Source organism: Acinonyx jubatus, chromosome B4 (genome assembly GCF_027475565.1).
Source record: "Acinonyx jubatus isolate Ajub_Pintada_27869175 chromosome B4, VMU_Ajub_asm_v1.0, whole genome shotgun sequence".
NCBI classification, from domain to species: domain Eukaryota; kingdom Metazoa; phylum Chordata; class Mammalia; order Carnivora; family Felidae; genus Acinonyx; species Acinonyx jubatus.
Window position 1 is genome coordinate 46,114,477 of NC_069387.1, and position 19,108 is coordinate 46,133,584.

Below are 19,108 nucleotides of genomic sequence, written 5' to 3' on the forward strand. Positions count from 1 at the left end.
CTAACCCTGAGCAGCTAGATGCAACCTGAGAGTAGGTATAAATCTGGGTTCCTCCAGCACTTCCTGTGGTGAGCAGGGACTTGGGAATCGGGTGTTTCCTATAGTGTGCAGCACCCAACAAAGGATTCATGGAACTCTTTCTGCAGCAAAAGTATTCAGTGGTGGTGACAACAGCTATCGCTGTAGTATTGGGCTTTTGGCACATTGACCGAACTTTCCATTTTCATTTGTCTCTTTCTTGGGCAAGGCAATAGTAACTGATTGCTTTGGCCTCAGGCGGAAACAACCTCACTTACCTCTGGGACTTTTGAAAGGTGTCATTTGGGGAGGAAGGATGAATTGTTCATGATTGATAGAAAGAGAGTTTAAAGTCATTTATTTGGCTTTTAAATGAAATGAAACTTGATGTTGACCTCGAATGGGTAAAGCCAAATTACCCCCCCCCCCCCCACACACACACAAAATGGCACTTCTCTGTACTGCTGGAACCACAGTGGAGAGCAAGACAGATAGTCTACTCTCTGCAGCCCAGAAGTTTATGTTTTAGTAGGAGAGTAGGGAGATGACAGATGCAGAGTAAGGAATTTGGCCTTGCCCAAGAGAGGTCTGGCCTTTGCTCCTGGGAAGTAACCCAACCTCTAAACCCTTAGAATTTCCTGAGTGATACAAGTGTCTTTGTTATTCATGGTAGGCCCCTCAGACCCTGCCTGATACTGTAGGCTAAGGGGTGGATCTTGGTGGGCCCCTTGGGCTACAGGATATCAGCACCACCCCTGAGGGAGTAGAGAGGTGCAGACTGACTTCTGCCACAGGGGCAGTAATCCAATCAATTATGTCCGCATAATGAAGATGCAGCAAAAACTCTGGACATTGAGGCTCATGCAAAACTTTTTGGTTGGCTGTTCTCTACCTGTCATGTTTTATGCCACACTTTGTGTCTTGGCGGGGGCCACACCCTGCTTGACTCCTCAGGGAGAGGACAGTGAGAAGCTCCACCTCTGGACCCCACCCAGACTTGCCCCCCCCTTCCCCTCTTGTTGCAGGTTCTAATTTGTATCCCTTCCCTGTAATAAATGTGACTCTGAATATAATAGTCTTCTGTAAGCTCTGAGTGTTTCTAGCAAGTTATCAAAACAGAGGGAGATTTGGGGAAACCCCCGACGTTGCAGTTGGTGCCAGAAGTCTTGGGCAGACCTGGCTTCTGGAAGACCCTGCAGTTTGGTTAGCTTCAGGTACTGGACAAAACAATTACACAAAACAAACAAATACTCCAAATGTGGAAAAGTTACTTTCAGAAAGTGACAAGTTTCTGAAGAAGATGGAAAACATAGTGATGTAAAGGGAATGACAGGGTGTGGGTCTATGTGTACTGGGTTGTTGGAGTCTGGAGCTGAATCTTCAATGACAAGGCATTCAAAGATCTCAGGGCAGAACATTCCAGGCACAGCCAACTAGAGGCACAAATGGTTTGTAAGGTGGGAACAAGCCAGGTGTTTTCAAAAAAAAGGAAAGGGGTGCCTGGATGGCTCTGTCGGTTAAAATCCAACTTGGCCCAGGTCATGATCTCAAGGATCATGAGTTTGAGCCCCGCATCTGGCTCTGTGCTGACAGCTCAGAGCCTGGAGCCTGGAGCCTGGAACCTGGAACCGGGATCCTGGATTGGATTCTGTGTCTCCCTCTCTCTCCACCCCTCCCCCACTCACACTCTGTCTCTTTCTCTCTCAAAAATAAATAAACATTTAGAAAAAAAAGGAAAAAGGGGTCCTGCTCCAGAGGGTTACGTAAATCAGGTCTGGCCTTCGTGTTTTGTTGTTAAATATGATTGGAAATTCATTGGAAGATTTAGCACATGACGTGCTTGTGTTTTGTGTTCTTCTAATTATTTATTCATTTTTAAATTACAGTATAATTAACATATAGCATTATATTAGTTCCAGGTTTACAATATAGTGATTCAACACTTCTATAAATTACTCAGGACTCATGATGATAAGTGTACTCTTTAATTCCTATCACCTATTTTCACCCATCACATCCCCTCTGGCAACAACCAGATGGTTCTCTGTATTTAAGAGTCTGGTGTTTTTTGGTTTTTGTCTCTTTTTTTCTTTGTTCATTTGATTTTTCTTCGATTTCACATATGAGTAAAATCACATGGTATTTGTCTTTCTCTGACTGACATATTTCACTTAGCATTATACCTTCTGGCTCTATCCATGTTGTTGCAAATGGCAAGATTTTATTCTTTTTTTGTGTGGCTGAGTAATATTCCATTGTGTATGTATACATCTATCTATTGATGGACACTTGGGCTGCTTCCATATTTGGTTATTGTAAATAATGCTGCAATAAACATAAGGGTGCATGTATCGTTTTGTATCAGCACGCAGGAGGTATGACTACTTATATTGGTTCAGGGAGTAGAGCCAGGAATCACGTAATACGTGAGAGCAAGGATGGAGAATCAATGGGGCAAGATTGCAGAGAATGTGGGAGGGTGTGGCATGAACAGCAGAAGTGGAGAAAGAGGAAAAGGTGACGGGGACCCAGAGGCTCATTGGGAATGAGAAAACTCAGCTCTGCTGGCCCTGCTTATTGCCGTGAAGGAGTTGGCAGAGAATCTCCTAAGAATAAAGGTCAACAGCATGTCGGAGAGCTTCAGGGAATCAGGATGGTTTCAAAATACTTAGATGCTCCTTCTCTGTGGAAAAACAAAAATTCCCAAACCTCATAGGAATTGTAAGTTCCTCTCTATTCCAACAATGTGCTACACATACTTCTTTCAGAGCACTTATCCTATTTCATAGTAATGATTTGTGTGTCTGACCCACCTTCTTGAATATTATCTCTATGAGGTGATGAAACTTAGTTGGTCAGCAAATTTCCCTTCCCTCAAAGCGTGAATGAGAAAGAAGTACCCTCTCTGGATGAAGACAACACAACAGGAGGGGTCCAAGCCACCCTTCTATGAAATAAATTAAAAATCATAGGCAAACACTACTCTGGGTCAGAGTCAAGGATTGGTGAAAATTTCAGCCCCTTGAAAAAACTGTTGAACACATACACACATTATGTCGATGTGGTGAATTTTATAGAAACCTATTAGAGATGGGGAAAAGATCCTTGCTGGGCACATTCTAAGCACTCTATAGGGAAACATGTTTGTTGAATGAATGCATGAGTACATGAGCAACATTGAAGACAACTGAGATGAGGAAGAGTGTATGTGTCTTTACTCAAGTCTTCCTGTTTCATGATTTTCACAAGCAAGACAGCCTGAGCTTGTGTAGAGAGGCTGCAAAACTCATGGGTTAGATTAATCGAGGATTACAGTAATGTGGGGTAATATGGAGGAGGGTCCAGTAAACAGATGGTTTTTCTGGTGGTCCTCAGCACGTCTGGAGTTGATCCCAGAAGGCTCTCTTAAAGATGCTTCCTTACAACCATGCAAAACTTGAAATCAAGCATCTTCTGGTGGATAGCCTATTTGTTCCTGAGGTGCCCGTGGCTTAGTCTGGGTACAGGGTGTGTGTGTGTGGGGGGGGATGATGTGCCTATGCTTGTTGATCGTTATCCTACGCTGGTTTGCGTGAAGGTCACAGAGCACTAATTCTTCTGAGTGCTAGCCTATGCCAATTCTTTCCCAGTCCTGAGAACTGCCCATTCTTCAATGTGTGATGGTTTAGGGCAATGGTTCTCAGATGCTAAGGTGGATCAGAACCACTTGGAGGGCTTCTTAAAATACAGATTGCCGGGCTCACCCCTGGAACTTCGGATTGAGTCAGCTTGAGGAGGAGCCTGAGAATTTGCATGCGTAACAATCTCCCAGCTGGTGCTAATGCGGTTTCTGGACTATGCTTTGTCTAGAGTTCTCTTTCTTCACATCACCCAGCTTTGCTTAAGAGACAGTGACCTATCCCAGCAAAGTGCACGTCCTTTGTTCTCTGCGTTTTGATTCCTCCACTCCTTCCTCACTGCAGCCCAGCAGCTGTGGACTCTACAGTGGGAGGAAAATTGGAAGATAGCCACAGAAAAAAAGAATTATAATGTCTTTTCACTTGGCTGGGTCAACGCATCTCAGGGGACTCAGAGTGCCCTCCCCACCGTTGTTGGCAAAGATTGAGGTACAGCTTTAGTCCTCTTTAAAGGCCATTTCTATGGGCACGCGGGTCACTGTTGGTAGTGGAACTCTTTTTTCCAGAGGACGCTGACTCTGAGGAAATGCCTTGACCTTCACTCTTGAAACTGTCCCCACATATCTCTTGGCTCTGCTCTGAAGTCCTGCCCCAGCCCTTCTTCCCAGCTGATCCCTCCCCTTACTTTTCTCTTGTACATCCAGTGCAGATCTTGTCACATTCCTTCCTCAGTGCCCCGGAGGACCCATGTTGCTTCCTCCTGGAAATCGTTAGTTTCCCAGTTAGACTCTTTCGTTCAGGTGGAACATCCCCCAAGGGCAAGGCCCACAGCTTAGCTCATTTTGAGTGTTCCCTTACACTCCCTCACTGTGGCATCTAGCCCGGTGCTATGGGGTACACAGTGGGTGCTCAATAAATACAAGTTTTCCAAATGTAGAGAAGAGGTCTCAGTCCCATTCCACGTGGACACACGGTTCACCCGATCTCCATCTGTTAATGTCCCTGTCACAGTACATACTTGCATTTTAAGAGACCACTTAGCTTGCAAAATATGTTCTTGCAGTCATCTTCGAAGAGATCCAACCCCCACTTCCAATCAGAGGTTTGTCCCCAGAATTATAACCACCAGGGAAATTCTTTTACTGGAGTTTGGAATGAGATGCTTTTTACGCTAGGTGCTCTGCAGGTATGTGGATGTTAAAGACTGTGTGGGAAGAAGAAGGTTTATGATCATCGCCAACCAAGTAAATACCACTGTGAGCCAGGAAAAATTCACTTCTAGATCTTTGTATTTCATCTAACTGGGTAATGACATCCTCAGAACTTATACACTCGACTTATGATGTTAAGATACCTAGGATTTGGGGAATGCTTTGAGAAGGGCAAGGTGAATGCAAGGTATGCATTCTATTTCTGCCTGCACGCAGTTTTGAAGGTTTCAGTTCTGACATGGTGTATCTTCATCATTGAGGAATATCTCTGGGCCATTATGTGTGTGTGAAATACAGATTCAGACACGTAGACATTCCCCCCGCCCCCCACCCCCAGGCCCCACCTGAATCTATAGTAGGATTTATTTTAAAGAAAATGTTACAGATACAGTTAAAATCCACTGGATACTTCTCTTCCATCTCATTTCTTTCTTTCCTTTCTTAGAAGTAACCGACACCCTGGATTGGGTTTTTGTCCTTCCCACACATTTAAAACACTTTTTACTAGATATATGGTCATAAATAATATATAGAATTGGCTCTCATGTCCTTGTCACATGTCTTTGCCTCCTGTACACTGTACTTACCATTCTGCAACTTTCTTTTGTTTGCTCAGTGTTTATATTATGTGTATACTTTATTGAAGTGTGATTGATATGCAAAACCTTGTACACATTTAGTGTATACATGTTGATGAGTTTGCACATATGCATTCCCCTGTGATACTTTCAGTACAACCACGATTCTAAACAGATTCATCGTCTCATGAACATTTTTAAATAGTCTGCATGTCCGTGTGTGCCTATTTTTTTTTAATGTTTACTTATTTTGAGAGAGAGAGAGAGAGAGAGAGAAAGATGGGGGAGAGAGAGAGAGAACCCCAAGCAGGCTCCACATTGTCAGTGCAGAGCCCCATGTGGGGCTTGAACTCATGAACTGTGAGATCACTACCTGAGTCAAAATCAAAAGTCTGATACTTAACCGACTGAGCCACCCAGGCTCCCCTGTGTGCGCCTACTTTCATACCAGCAAGGACTGCTTTAAAGATCTGTCCATAACACATGTATGTGAGGAATATCGTGATTACACATTTATATGTCCAGGTGTAGGGAGGGGAACTTAAAGCTTGCCCTTAAACATTTCCAAGAAAGTTTACACGTATTTATCAAATACACTTGTAGAGTCAAACATACCATAGGGCATGTCCTGTCCCTTCTAAATACGAGAGAGACATATTGCCAAAGTCTGATTTAATAGTTAACTTTCTATGGAGGTGTTAATGCTATGGCCACGTTGCAAATATTTTGGAAGAATTTCTTCTGTGCTTTAGTCTTTGATCTTGGATTACTATCCATAAATCGGCAATAACTGTTGCAAATCTGTTTCTTTTTTTTTTAATTTTTTTTCAACGTTTTTTATTTATTTTTGGGACAGAGAGAGACAGAGCATGAACGGGGGAGGGACAGAGAGAGAGGGAGACACAGAATCGGAAACAGGCTCCAGGCTCCGAGCCATCAGCCCAGAGCCTGACGCGGGGCTCGAACTCACGGACTGCGAGATCGTGACCCGACTGAAGTCGGACACTTAACCGACTGCGCCACCCAGGCGCCCCACAAATCTGTTTCTTAGAGAGCTGTTTTATATGTCCTCTCTTCCTAAAGATAGTAACTCACCAGCCCCAGAAAGTTCCTCTGGCTTGGTGGGGACTGTCAGTCCAGGAAAAGGTCACTGAGACTGGGTCTTCCTAGTAGAAGTAAGACTTTGCATTTCAAACATTCTTAGGAAACCGCTTCTGACTTACAAGCAGTATAGGCTTATGATAAATGAAGATTCTATTTCGCATAACTGATTGCATTTGACATGAGAAGTATGGACCAGACCTTGACCCCAATTAATGAAATTGCCAATTGCTATTTACAGAGGTTAGCCCAGTGCCTGTGATATGTTTGTAAAACCTCATTAATTCAGAATTTGGGTTCCTTTAGAGAGGGCCATCCTTTACATATATCTTTGTTTTAACTTCGGAAAAGATTCTGCCATGAGAATGAGTAATGTGGAAAGTTATATTGGGGATACATTTAACACGCATAAGTATACTTTTAAGCAAACTGAACCCTCTCAGTGGTGTTCTATCAGTCTGTATTTGAATTTTTGCCAGACAAAATGGGTCTAGCAGCATTGCATGAAGACTGTGACCAAAAGCTGTCAAACCCAAGGCCCTTTCTTCTCTCTTTTGGCCACATATTTCTTCCTCAGGGCCCCTCCACTTCTCTTGAGATCTGCTCCATTTTCTTTACTAACCAGTTCCTGTGTATGCTCAGGGTTTGACAACTTTAGTTTGCACCAGGCCATTGTGTTCTTACTGGGTCCAAACACCAAATGCCCAGTCTTCTAGTGTGAGCTACTCCAAATACTCTACGTGACAACTGTCTTTTATGTGAATCTTCAAAGGCCATAGCGAAGGGCCAGACCAAATATTGACAGCCCTAGTCCTTTTTTTATTTTAATGTTTATTTATTTTTGAGAGAGAGAGAGAGAGATACAGAGTGTGCGTGAGGGAGGGGTAGAGAGAGGAAGACACAGATTCTGAAGCAGGCTCCAGGCTCCAAGCTGTCAGCACAGAGCCCAAAGCGGGTCTCAAACCCACGAGCTGTAGAATCATGACCTGAGCTGAAGTCGGACCCTCAACCGACTGAGCCACCCAGACGTCCCTGACAGCCCTTGTTCTGACCAGTCTTCTCTAGTTGGGCGAGAGTCACATGTTACAAGCCCTGGCCACACTAGGAGGGCAATGTCTCTTAGATTTGGGCCATTGGCCAAGTCAAGCACTTGGCAGGTGGCTCCTCTGGGCCACTTGTGTCAAGGGAAGGAAACAGGGTCCACGTAAGGTGCGACTGCAGTCCTAGGCACAGTCACACATTCACCCAGCACCCCCTGACCTCTCACCTTTGTTTTGGTACCGTTGTAAAATCAAAAATTTTGACATGGAGTCCAATTTGGTAGTGAGGCCCAGGATCCCCGAGGCCCATGCTGCCTGCCATTACTCCTACATATTGCACTGGCCCAGGGGTGCGTCCTCACCCTCTTTTCTCTTCTTCAGACTCTCCCTGAGAAATCTGCACCTGAGCCCAGGGCTTCAGTCTCTATGATGACCCCAAATCTGTGTCTGCCACTCAGCTCTTCTCCAGGCCCCAGACTCTTATGTTTAGTTTCCTCTCAGGCAACTTATCCGTTTCTGAAATTCACAAGTGCAAGCCAAAACTGTTGTCTCTTTCTAAAGCCTCTTCTTACATTTCCCAAAGACCTAAATTTCCCAGTTTACTGAATGTCAGAGCTTCTCCACAATTGTCTAATTCTGAAAAGTCCTAAGAGTTTTGAATCTTCTCTGTCTACCAGTTCTATTCACTCGGGATCACCCTTTTCCTCATAATACCTCCTGCGGCTGCTTTTGTGCACATCCTGTCCATTTCATTAGATTTGTATAATAACCTCCTCACTAGCCTGCTGGCCCGTTTTTTCTCTTCTAATCTTTCTGCCACACCGCGATCGGAATTCTCTTTTCAAAAATGACCTGATGTCAATTCCCTAATTAAAAGGCTTCAATGGCTCCCCACTGCCTATAGGATAAATTCTGAACTCTTTAGCTTAGGTTATTACACCCTTAACCGTCTACCCCTCACTACCTCTCCCTCCTTATACCCCTCTATTCCCCATCCCTTCCCGGGCCTCAGTCATACCCACTATCCAATACTCCCCACGTGTGCCAACTTCTTCTTCAATCTCATGTATTTTTATAATGGCTTTCTGCCTGGAATATTACAGCTCTACTGATTCGTAAGGGTCAGCTCAAAATCTCATAACTCAAATCTTCTGGTCCACTTGTCCCAAGGCAACTGCTTCCTCCTTGTGGTTCTCAAAGTTTTCTTTATCCATTCTTCCATTAAAGCGCTGAACACATTGCATCAGAATTATTTTCTAGTGGTTTAGCAGACGCTGTTCACTTAGGGTCCAGGAAGTAACATTCATGAACGGTGGGGGCAAGTAAGGACAGTAGATACGGTGGCCACATGGAGAGTTACGAGGCCTGGCCAAAGGCCTCTCTAGTGGATGCTTTTTCTACTATTTTTTTTTCTTTTACCAAATTTGAGTACTTTTCCTATATTTTCATAGTTTCCATACATTACGAGTCTTGCCAAAAAAACGGAACTCTTCTGTAGTGGGTGTGCAGGTAGGAGACCTCGGTTCCTTCATGAAACATGGATCGGGAAAGTGGGTAGTGTGAGGGAGGCAGGCAATGCCAGGGCACTGATCTGCTGGCCAGCATGGCAATGAGGCCATCTGGTTCTGTGGACGATCATGCTGAGCTTTAGGAGTTGGGTCCCAGAGGTAAGGGCAGCAGTGTAAACAAGAGAGGCCTCTGTGATACAACTGGGCTTGTTCCTGGCCAACAAACTTTCAGACTCAGCCTTTCTGGCTCTCATATACAGTCTCTGGCCCACCTAATACCCTGTACTACATTTATTTTATGCTTCCACTAGCTAGAGTGGATTGTATCGTTCACATCTAAGAACCCCTGATTGAAAGATAATTAGTATGTGTGTGTGTGTGTGTGTATGTATACACACACACACACATACTCACACACACACACACACACACACACACACACACATTAGTGTGCTAACAAATTACCACAAATTTAGTGGCTTAAAACAACATAAATTTATTATGTTATTGTTCGACAGGTCATAAGTCTGACACAAGTCCCACTGAGCTAAAATCGGGGCATTTGCAGGGCTGTATTCTTTTTTGGAGACTCTAGGAAGAATCTACTTCCTAGCCTTTTTTAGTTTCTAGAAGTCACATACCCTCCTTGGCTCTTGGAGCTCTTCTTCCATCTTCAAAGCCAGCAACAGCGCGTCAAGTACATGTCATGCTTCAAATTTCTCCTGCGTCTTCTTTTGTCCCATCTCTCTCCATCCTGACTGAGGCTGGGAAAGGTTCTCCGCTTTTAAGGACTCATGGCTACCTTAGGCCCTCCTGCATGGTCCAGGACAATCACTCCCTGTCCAGGTTCTTAAACTTTAATCACATATGTAAAGTCCGTTTTGCCATAGAAGGTAAGGTATTCACAGGCTCTAGGGATTTGGATGTGGACGTCTTTAGAGGCTATTATTCTGCCTAATATCATACACTCTACCCCTCAGGGAAGAGAGCCTGTCTTACCCACCTTCATGGGCCCAGCATATAGTTATACTTACTGAATAGATTGTTGACTGTAACCTCAACTTGACAAACTCTGTCAGAGAGCCTTGCCACCTTCCTACTCCTCCTGCAGGTGTGGCTGAGGCTGTTACCAGGGCAGGCATGGTTCTGGCTGGTAGGCCGCTCCCTCTGGGCTCTGCTGTGGCTACGTTGGGTGCCTCCCTGTGGCACTGTCTTCTATTCTATAACGCCCGGTGTTAACTTCAGCACCTGACAGCATCACACTTCATTTCTTTAATTTAATTATTCCTTCAACATCCCAGGGAGGTGAGGCAGACTCAAGTGTGGAGTATAGCAATGGAGATACAGGGTCTTGGACTTCACCAAAATCCCTACACCAGAGTCTAGAGAGGTCAAGAGAAAGGCAGACCTATTGACTCCCTGCTCAGACTTCCTTTCACTGGACCTCATGGCTTTTTTCCTGTCACTTACAATCTGTCACATGGTAACTGGGTTCAGTGGCAGAAAGACAGACTGTGAGGGAGAAAGTAAAAAAAAAAAGTCTTCTAGAAGCCCAAGGGAGATTTTCAGGAGACAGCACATCTGGCAATACTTCAAACTAAGACTGGCCTAGATTCTGTGATGAAATAAACAAACCAACATGGTGGATCCTTTTAATGCATGGAAACTTGGTTAGAGATCCTAAATGACTTCCCACTGCTCTTTGAAAAAGCCCTAAATCCCTAAGAAGACCCACAGTGCTCTGCATGACTTTATTCCTGCCTACATCTCTGGTTTCCTCTCACCAGTATTTTCCCGGTTCTCAACAGCCCCGCTAAGCCACTTGTCTTCCAGTTTTTCAAAGTGGTCATGCTCTGTGCTCATGGTATTTCCTCTCCTGTGATCATTTTCCCATTTCTTTTCCTACTCCTTCAGCTAGCTAATTCACATTCCATTTTAGGTCTTTGTTTAAATTTACTTATTCATGAAGGTTTTCCTGACCCCCTAGGCTAGTATCAGTCAGTGTTCTTAAAGAAACAGAATCAGCAGGATATGTGTGTGTGTGTGTGTGTGTGTGTGTGTGTGTGTGTATATATATATATATATATTATAAGGAATTGGTTTACATGATTATGGAGGCTGAGGAGTCCCACCCACCCTTCACTGTCGGCAAGCTGGAGACTCAGGAAAGGCGGTAGTATGGTTCCAATTTGAGTCTGAAGGCCTGAGAGCCAGGAACATTGATGGTACAAGTCCCCACCCAAGGCAGAGGACCAATGTCCCAGCTCAGCAGTCAAAGAGTGAACTCTCTTTTCTTTCTCCTTTTAGTTCTATTGAGGCCCTCAATGGATTGGATGATGGCCATCCACATAGGAGAGGACAATCTGCTTTACTCGGTCTAATCTAAATGTTGATCTCATCCAGAAACACCTTCACAGACACCCGCAGAAATAATATGTAACCAGATATCTGGGTACCCCATGACCCAATCAAGTTGACACATAAAATTAAGCATCACAGTCTCCCAGTTATACATAGCAACATATCACAATTGTAATTAAGTAATTAATTATCTGTAGTGATGTGATTACAACCTTAATGCCTATCTTCCTTTTTTTAGACTATAAACTCCACAAGGAACTTACTTTATTCACCACTTTATCCTCAGAGTACAGCACAGTGACAGAATAGAGTTGCCACTTAAGAATTTATTGAAATAATAGCTTTCCAGTAGAGTCCCACCAATTGCTAAGGAAGATATTACTGAAGAGATTGGGAAGAAGAGAGTTCCCAATTCTATTGCAATTTCTGAGGTGAAGCACTTCATCTTACATTACTTTATCTCTCAAAATGCTATCTCCCTTATTCCGAAGTCCCAGCAATTATCGAACAAATACTAAGTGATAGAAGGAAGTGGACTAATGGCATGGCATTGGGGGTGGAGGTGGGGGATCCTCAAAGAGCTGGGTCTTGGGCTGGTTTGTGAGAAGAGTCTGTGCAGGTATTTAACCTCCCCTTGCTTCACATCCAAGCTTGGCCTTTGCCACAGCACTGCTGGCCTCTGGGCCAGGAGTAGAAGGGCCTTCCCATCTCAGTGCTATGGAGGGAGGAATGGTGGATGCATGTCTTCCTATGAGTCCACATTAAGAAATCTTAAAATTGCTCCCCAGCTTTGTAAAAAAGCAAGGAGGAGTCAGTTAAGGGAGGGCAGACTCAAATGGTCGTGGCAAAGCAGAAAGGCAGAATGAGTCCCTTGATGTGCTGGAGCTGATAGAAATTATAGAGTTTTAGCCAGTTCAGATCTGTACTTAATAGCTGAGGCACCTGAGGACCATGTAAGCTCACTGGTTCTGCCAAGATTAGTGACCAATCCAGAACTCAGATTCACCTCTTTGGACCTCTAACTCAGGACTCTCTTTACCCCATCATTTCCCCTGTCCACTCTAATGACCACACATGAATGCAAGTGAGCATAAGCAATGTAATCACTAAACCCACACAACCCGGGTGCTAGATGGAGTCTCCTTGTCTTTTGAAATGCAAATAATACTAGCTTGGGACCCTCATTCCATGGGCAAAGGGGATCCATCTTCTCTCTCAGTCTTTGCAGAGGTTTTTACAGACACCTACTCTTCTGCTGGTCACCTCCAGCCCTGACTTCCTGCTTCTGACCTCCTGACCTTCCTGTTTCTGGATCACCTGGGTAAACTGTGCACGCCTTACCTTTTCCTCACTAAATTATGCCTTGCTGGGCGTGATTCCTTCACCTTCCCCAGTGGTACCATCACCAAGCTGATGGAGCCTTGTGTGTAGCAGACTCAGGTGAAGGTTCGAGGGCGTGGAGGGAGTTTACACTGCAGGATCACAAACAACTTCACTGCACAATAGACACCCTGTTCTCAAACGTTCTTGGGCATTCCTACTGGCCTCTCTTCTCAGCAAGGAGCAACTTCCAGCCACATTACACAGACCCCTTTCCTCCTTTCCTCTCCCATCCTACCCCAAATCCTGTTACATTTTTGTGCAAAAAATATTTTAACTATGCCATTGATTATCTCCTTTGTCATTGACCAAGCTCTTGGGGCCCATCTTCTGCACTTCCGTAGGCATATCAAGGGGTCTCACTCACCAAAGGGAGTTGTCTTTCTGAGATGAACTTTATCTAGTGCCATCTGTGTGTGTGTGTGTGTAGGCATGTAAATATAATGTGGCTCATATTTTCTTAATATTTTCCCATATTTTCTACTTATTGCCTTAGTTTAATGTTCCAAGATACCTTTTAGAGAAGGATGAGAGCTCAAAGAAGGATCAGGAAGAGAAGAACATAAATGGCCATTGTAGCAGGTGAGGAGTGTGCAGCAGAGGGGTGGGAAGGGCTCTGAAAACCACAAAGCTAAGACATGATCAAGGTCCAGATTCAGGGTGGCCTCTGGAGGCGGGCTGTGCCAGTGGTGGGGCACGTAAGGAAAGGCTTATGGGCGGTGCAGGAGTTGAGGCCCCTTAGACAGGCAGGGTGTCGGATGGAGATTGGGCAGAGATGAGAGGAGCCATTGGACCAAAGCCTCCAAACTCTGGCCACTACAGCTGTTGCTGCAGCCCCCAGGGCCTGGCTGTCAGTCACCATTAAAATAGCACCTTGGAGGTACTTCAAGGGGGCCTGGGAATCAGAGACCAAGGCAGAGTCCAGAAAGGGATTTTATTAGGCCATTCTCATCAGCTAGAGTGAACAGTGCCAGGGACAGCTACAATATTTGTGACTACGAGGTGGGATCTAGGAGAGCTGGTGGTGGAAGTTTTTGGAGGAACGTAGCCCTCAGGGTCTTTACTGCCTCCTTCCAAAACCTGGGTCTTGCCCAAATGGATGTACTCTCATTTGCTTCCAGAAGCTCCTCCTTGCTCTGCTTCCAGCTGCCCCAGGCCGAGCAAGGGATGCTGCTTAGATGATCTTAGAGCCTGGGTTTCTTTCATGTTAGTAACTATGACAATAGCTAATACTTACGAATGCTTTACCTGAATTGACTCATAACAAACTTGTGAAAGTAGGCATTCTCTCTATTTTAAAAGTGAGCAAACCGAGACAGAGAAGTTGAGGAGTTTTTACCAAGGCCACACAGTCGGCAAATGTTGGGTCTGGGAATCAAAACCAGGCTGTTTAGCATCAGTCTAAGTGCTTACCCACCACACCAGCTGCCTTTTAGTAGACATTTGAAGCATCATCTGGGTAAAGGGCAACTCCAAATATACAGCCAATCAGAAAGTACGACTTATTTCTCAATCAGAAAAATGACAAAAGACATGGTTTGACCATTTTGAATATGCAAACTTGTATAATAAGAGGTTAGTTATTCACGTAAAAATTATGTAGGGTTGTGCTAGTCAGGGTTCTGCATTCCAAGGAGTGGAAATTGACTCTGGCTGCCGTAAAGGATGTTGGGTAGCAGGTGGAACCGAAGGGGAGGGTGGAGAACCAGGACTGAGAACAGAGCTCCTGCCTGGCCCAGCTTCGCTGTGCGGACACTGTGGACCTGACTTGCATTGCTGCTGCAGGAGGCCCTGACAACATTGAAGTTAAATGTCAAAACCTGTATTCAGAAAAGTGCACGCTCATAAGCATAGAGCCCCAAGAATGGACAGCCAACACACCCATGTATGCACCTGGTACCCACCACCATACAGAACATTACCAGCATCCCATATGAAAAAGTTCAGTGTCAATAAATATCTAAAACGATTTTCTAGAGTGGGTGCCCAGTGTATTCCTACCAGCAAGGTCCAAGATTTCCAGTTGCTCTGCAGGCTTCACAATCTGGTCCTGTTGTCCTCCTCATACTGGGCTTTCGGGCAGCTTTGTAAAGATATCTCATTGCCGTTTTAATTTGAATTTCTCTGATAATTGGTGGTGAGGCTGGACACCTTTCACATAATATTGACTATTTGATATTGCATGTTGCCTTTTTTTTTTTTTTAGTTTTGTTTTCTATTGAGTCGTCTGCCCTTTTCTTATTGATTTGTAGGAGTTCTTTACGTATTCCGGATACCAGTCCTTTATTGATGCCTATTGCAAATACCTTCTCCACTCTGTGAATTGTGTTTTCACTCTCTGATGATACCTTTGAACAAAAGTTCTCAACTTTAATGTGGTCCAATTTATCGATTTTCTTCCCTTTATCGTTAAGAGCTTTTTGAATCTTATTTAGGAACGCTTTGCCTACTCCAAGGTCAAGAAAATATTCACCTACCTTTCCTTCTAAAGGCCTTACACTTAACCAGGGTATTGCTTTTTTAAAATGACCTTTAAGAGTTCAATTATGACAACGGACAGTCGCAATTCTCCTGGGAATAGTTGCGAAATCTGTGTTAAAATGTTTTTATTTTTTAAACAGGCCGTGTCAGATTTATGTCAGATAACGTCTGAAAGCACCAAATATAAGCAATGATTGAGATCATTGTAAGGCTAATGGGTTTCCCCAAACAATTTTTATTGTTCAAAGTAAAGTAATTAAGAGTTCCACTGGTAAAGAGGAAACTCTCACTTTATATAGAAATGGTATATTTCACGCCTGTTTTGATTGCAAAGGACAGGAATTCAACTACAAGTCGCTTAGAGAAACAAAAAAAGAAAGACGAGAAGGACAGAGAGGAGATTTGACTGGCTGTAAATCCTAATAACTAAAGAACAAGATGGGGCTGACTTCAGGCACAGCTTGAGCTAGGCACTAAAGCAGTATATTAGGGCTGTACTTGTACATGTCTCTATATACTCTACACCTCCTTCTCTCTGTATTTTGGCTTCATACTCAAGAGGAAGGAAAGATGGCCACTAACAGCTCTATGTCTATATTCATATAATTTCTAATCTAGGAAGAGAGACCCTTTCCCCTGTATTTATATGTTACATCTCAGAGAAGGCCCTAATTGGACTTACTTGTGTCATGTGCCCACTCCTGAACATATTACTGTGGTCAAGGAGCTGGAATAGTCTAAGTGGTCAGGCTGGGTCATAGGTTTATCCCTATGACAGGGGAGGAGGGCTGGGCCACTGTGAATGACAGTGCACTTTGCACGTAGGATGGGTGGGTGGCTCTCCAGTAAGAAAGTGAGGCGGCATTTTCAGACATCCACTAACATATATTTCTGTTAACATGGCAAGAAAAGGAAGAATCTCTTGGTGCCAAGGGGTTTCCCTGGCCTTTCTGCTTTTTATAAAATTCTATATGACAGGAGCTGGGCTAGGTGCTGGGGATAGACATAAAAAAGCCATTTTCTGTGCCTTAAGGCCCACACAATCTTTTAGCTGAATAGAAACATCAAAAGACAAATGCAAGACAAGGTGACGTTTGCGACATGGAGGCCAGCACGCACTGCAGTGGGTGAGTCTATTGGTGTCTATGGAGTGCCAGATGAGGAGCAAATTGAGCTAACTCTTGAAGAGGGGAAGTTTTCTGGCGGATGAATAGAGGAAGTGCGAGGGTGACTTCCAGGCACAGAGAGCAGCTTGGCAAAGGCAGAGGGGCCTAGTGACGGAGGGTGTGTTCAATGGAAATCCGGGTCCAGGAAATCTAGCACAGCCGAGACTCTCTGTGTCCTTCTGCCTCCACCCGGGCCAGGCAGGGCATGGGCACAGGCATTGAAGGGGCAGGGGGAGATAACATCTTTGGTAGGCAACCTTAAAACTGGTGGTGGCTTTTGTCCCTAGCAGTGCTTGCATTTTGGCCATACCAAAAGGAGTCTTGTCCAGAGTCTGTTAAGGGCTTTTGGGAAGCGTGCATGAAGAGGCTCAACCTTCTCATGGCTTCTTATCAAAACAGAATGTGCACTGCTGAGCTGTTGCTACTTTAAGGCATGTTTACATTTGAGCTAAATTCAGTGCTGCCCTTCCACTGAGGCTCTTTTCCTTTCCCTCTCTTCTCTGCGCATGCGCGTGCATGTGTGTGTGTGTGTGTGTGTGTGTGTGTGTGTGTGCGCAAGTGTGTGCCCACAGGCTCCCGGCATTTCTCTCACTTTGAAAGACTGCCTGCCTATCATGTTGACAAGGAGAAGACACGCTGGGAAAATGTCACAGATGAACGGTCCCAAGGGAGACAGCTTTGTCAAATGCCAAACATGTGGGGAAGATAAGGCCTGCTGGGGCCTGGGGAGGGGGTGACTAAGCGAGGGTAGGCCAGGGGCCGGCAGCATTGGTGCCCCTGAGACAGTCTTAGCATTTGTCTCAGAGCACGCTAAGGGTAGGAGCCTGTCACTGGGGAAGGGTGAGGTGAAGCTCTGTTTAAAATTCAGGGTCCAGCCCTGTCAGCCTGGGCTCTGGGGATGATGAGGGAGACAGACAGATGAGCTTGGGCACAGAGGATCCATAGCTCCTTCTGGGGTTTAGAGAGGGAAGCTTCTCAACCAAGGACACATTTGAATCCTCCACAGGGGTTTTGAGCAGACTTGGTAGGAAACACAGAAGTCGGCGGGAAGATAAGAGTTAGACAAGATTTTTAGGATTCCTACTCCAGTTTCAAAACGAATTCCCAGAGAACCTGTCGTAAGACCTTGAAGTTTCCCAGACATAAATGGACACAACCATGGGTGCCTCTGTCAAAGCACAGTATCTGTGGTTTTCGGCCAGGAATTGACTATGTTTTGGACATTTTCTGAGCCGTACTGAAACCAAACCCATCAACTCAGTATGCAATAGGTTGGATTCTGTAAGAAGAGTGCTCGTGCTTTGGGGAAATAGAAAGGCCCTTTCTCTTTATTCCATGTAGTAAAGAGTTGTCTCTCATTTCTTTCTCCCAGGGCTGTCAAATACTGTTCGTTCAACAAAAGCCACATGTGTCCATACCCTCTGCACCCTCACTAGGCACAGTCATGTAGAAGGGAACAGGCAAGGAGAACTCAGGTACCAGTTAGAGAACTGTACCAACATGCCCCCAAACACTGATTTAGGCAGCAATTATTTCCTTCTACTCACAAGTATTCCCCAAATTCGTGAAGAGCCTGATCATGGGAATAGGACAATGGATGCTTTCTCTTTACTCATTCATTGAAAGAACATATTGTAAGAATTTATTATCTCCCATGATAGGGGCTTTGAGGGAAATCAGAAAGCAGTAATACCTGATCTCTGTCTTTAGGAATCTCATCGAACCACAGGACAAAGAGAGCGTGGAGACAAGTAAGGATAATTCAATGTAAGAAGTAATTAGCCTCATAATAGAGGTTTAAATAAAGGGCTATGCAGTCACTTCTCATTGGTTACAAGAAACCTATGGCCACCCTAAGCAAAAAGAGATTTATTAGGCTCCTGAGATAATTCATAAACAAAATTTCAGAAGGTCAGAAATGAGGACAGCTCCTGGGAACCCCAGGCGTGGACTCAGTTTTTAGGAAGCTGCCCTACATTCCGACCACTGTTCATCCTGTTCCTTCTTTTTCGTTCTACTCAGATCAGCTTGTGGCAGTCTCTTACACCGTAACTGCCTTATGGTATCTGATCAGAGTGTGTCAGAAGTAGCCGGGCACTCCAGCATCAAAGCCTGGAAGGGGGTGGCTCACACTGCCACCCATCCTTCATCAGCTCAGACCAGCCCACATCTTAGAGGCTGTCACCTTCATCATCCTATTTCCAGGTGAGGTGGGTGAGGTGCTGCACTTGGCTTAGGTGGGATCGATGCCTGCTTTTTAGCCTGGGGGCTAAGGAGGAGTCTGTTAGAAGAAGAAAAGGTGGAGGACGTGGATGTTCAGCAGAAAGGACACCAAGCCGTCACCTACAAGTGGTACGGATGCTCAGAGAGAGGAGGGATAATGTCCAGATGGTGGAATCAGAGAAAGCTTCAAGAAAGGGCTGGAACCTGAGCTGGATTTTTGACTTAGGTCAACTTTTAGCGAGTCTGCCTCAGCCATGCCTTGCTCCTACGAGAATGCCCCCTCTCGGCAATGCAGTTATACGCACGCAGAGGTACAGTCAAGTTATAATTGGTGACTTTCACCTGCATGGCCATGGCTAAGTCGATGGAGTTGAATGGCTGAGTGTCAGTCCAGTGGGTAAGTTGATCCAATGAAAGCTCCTTC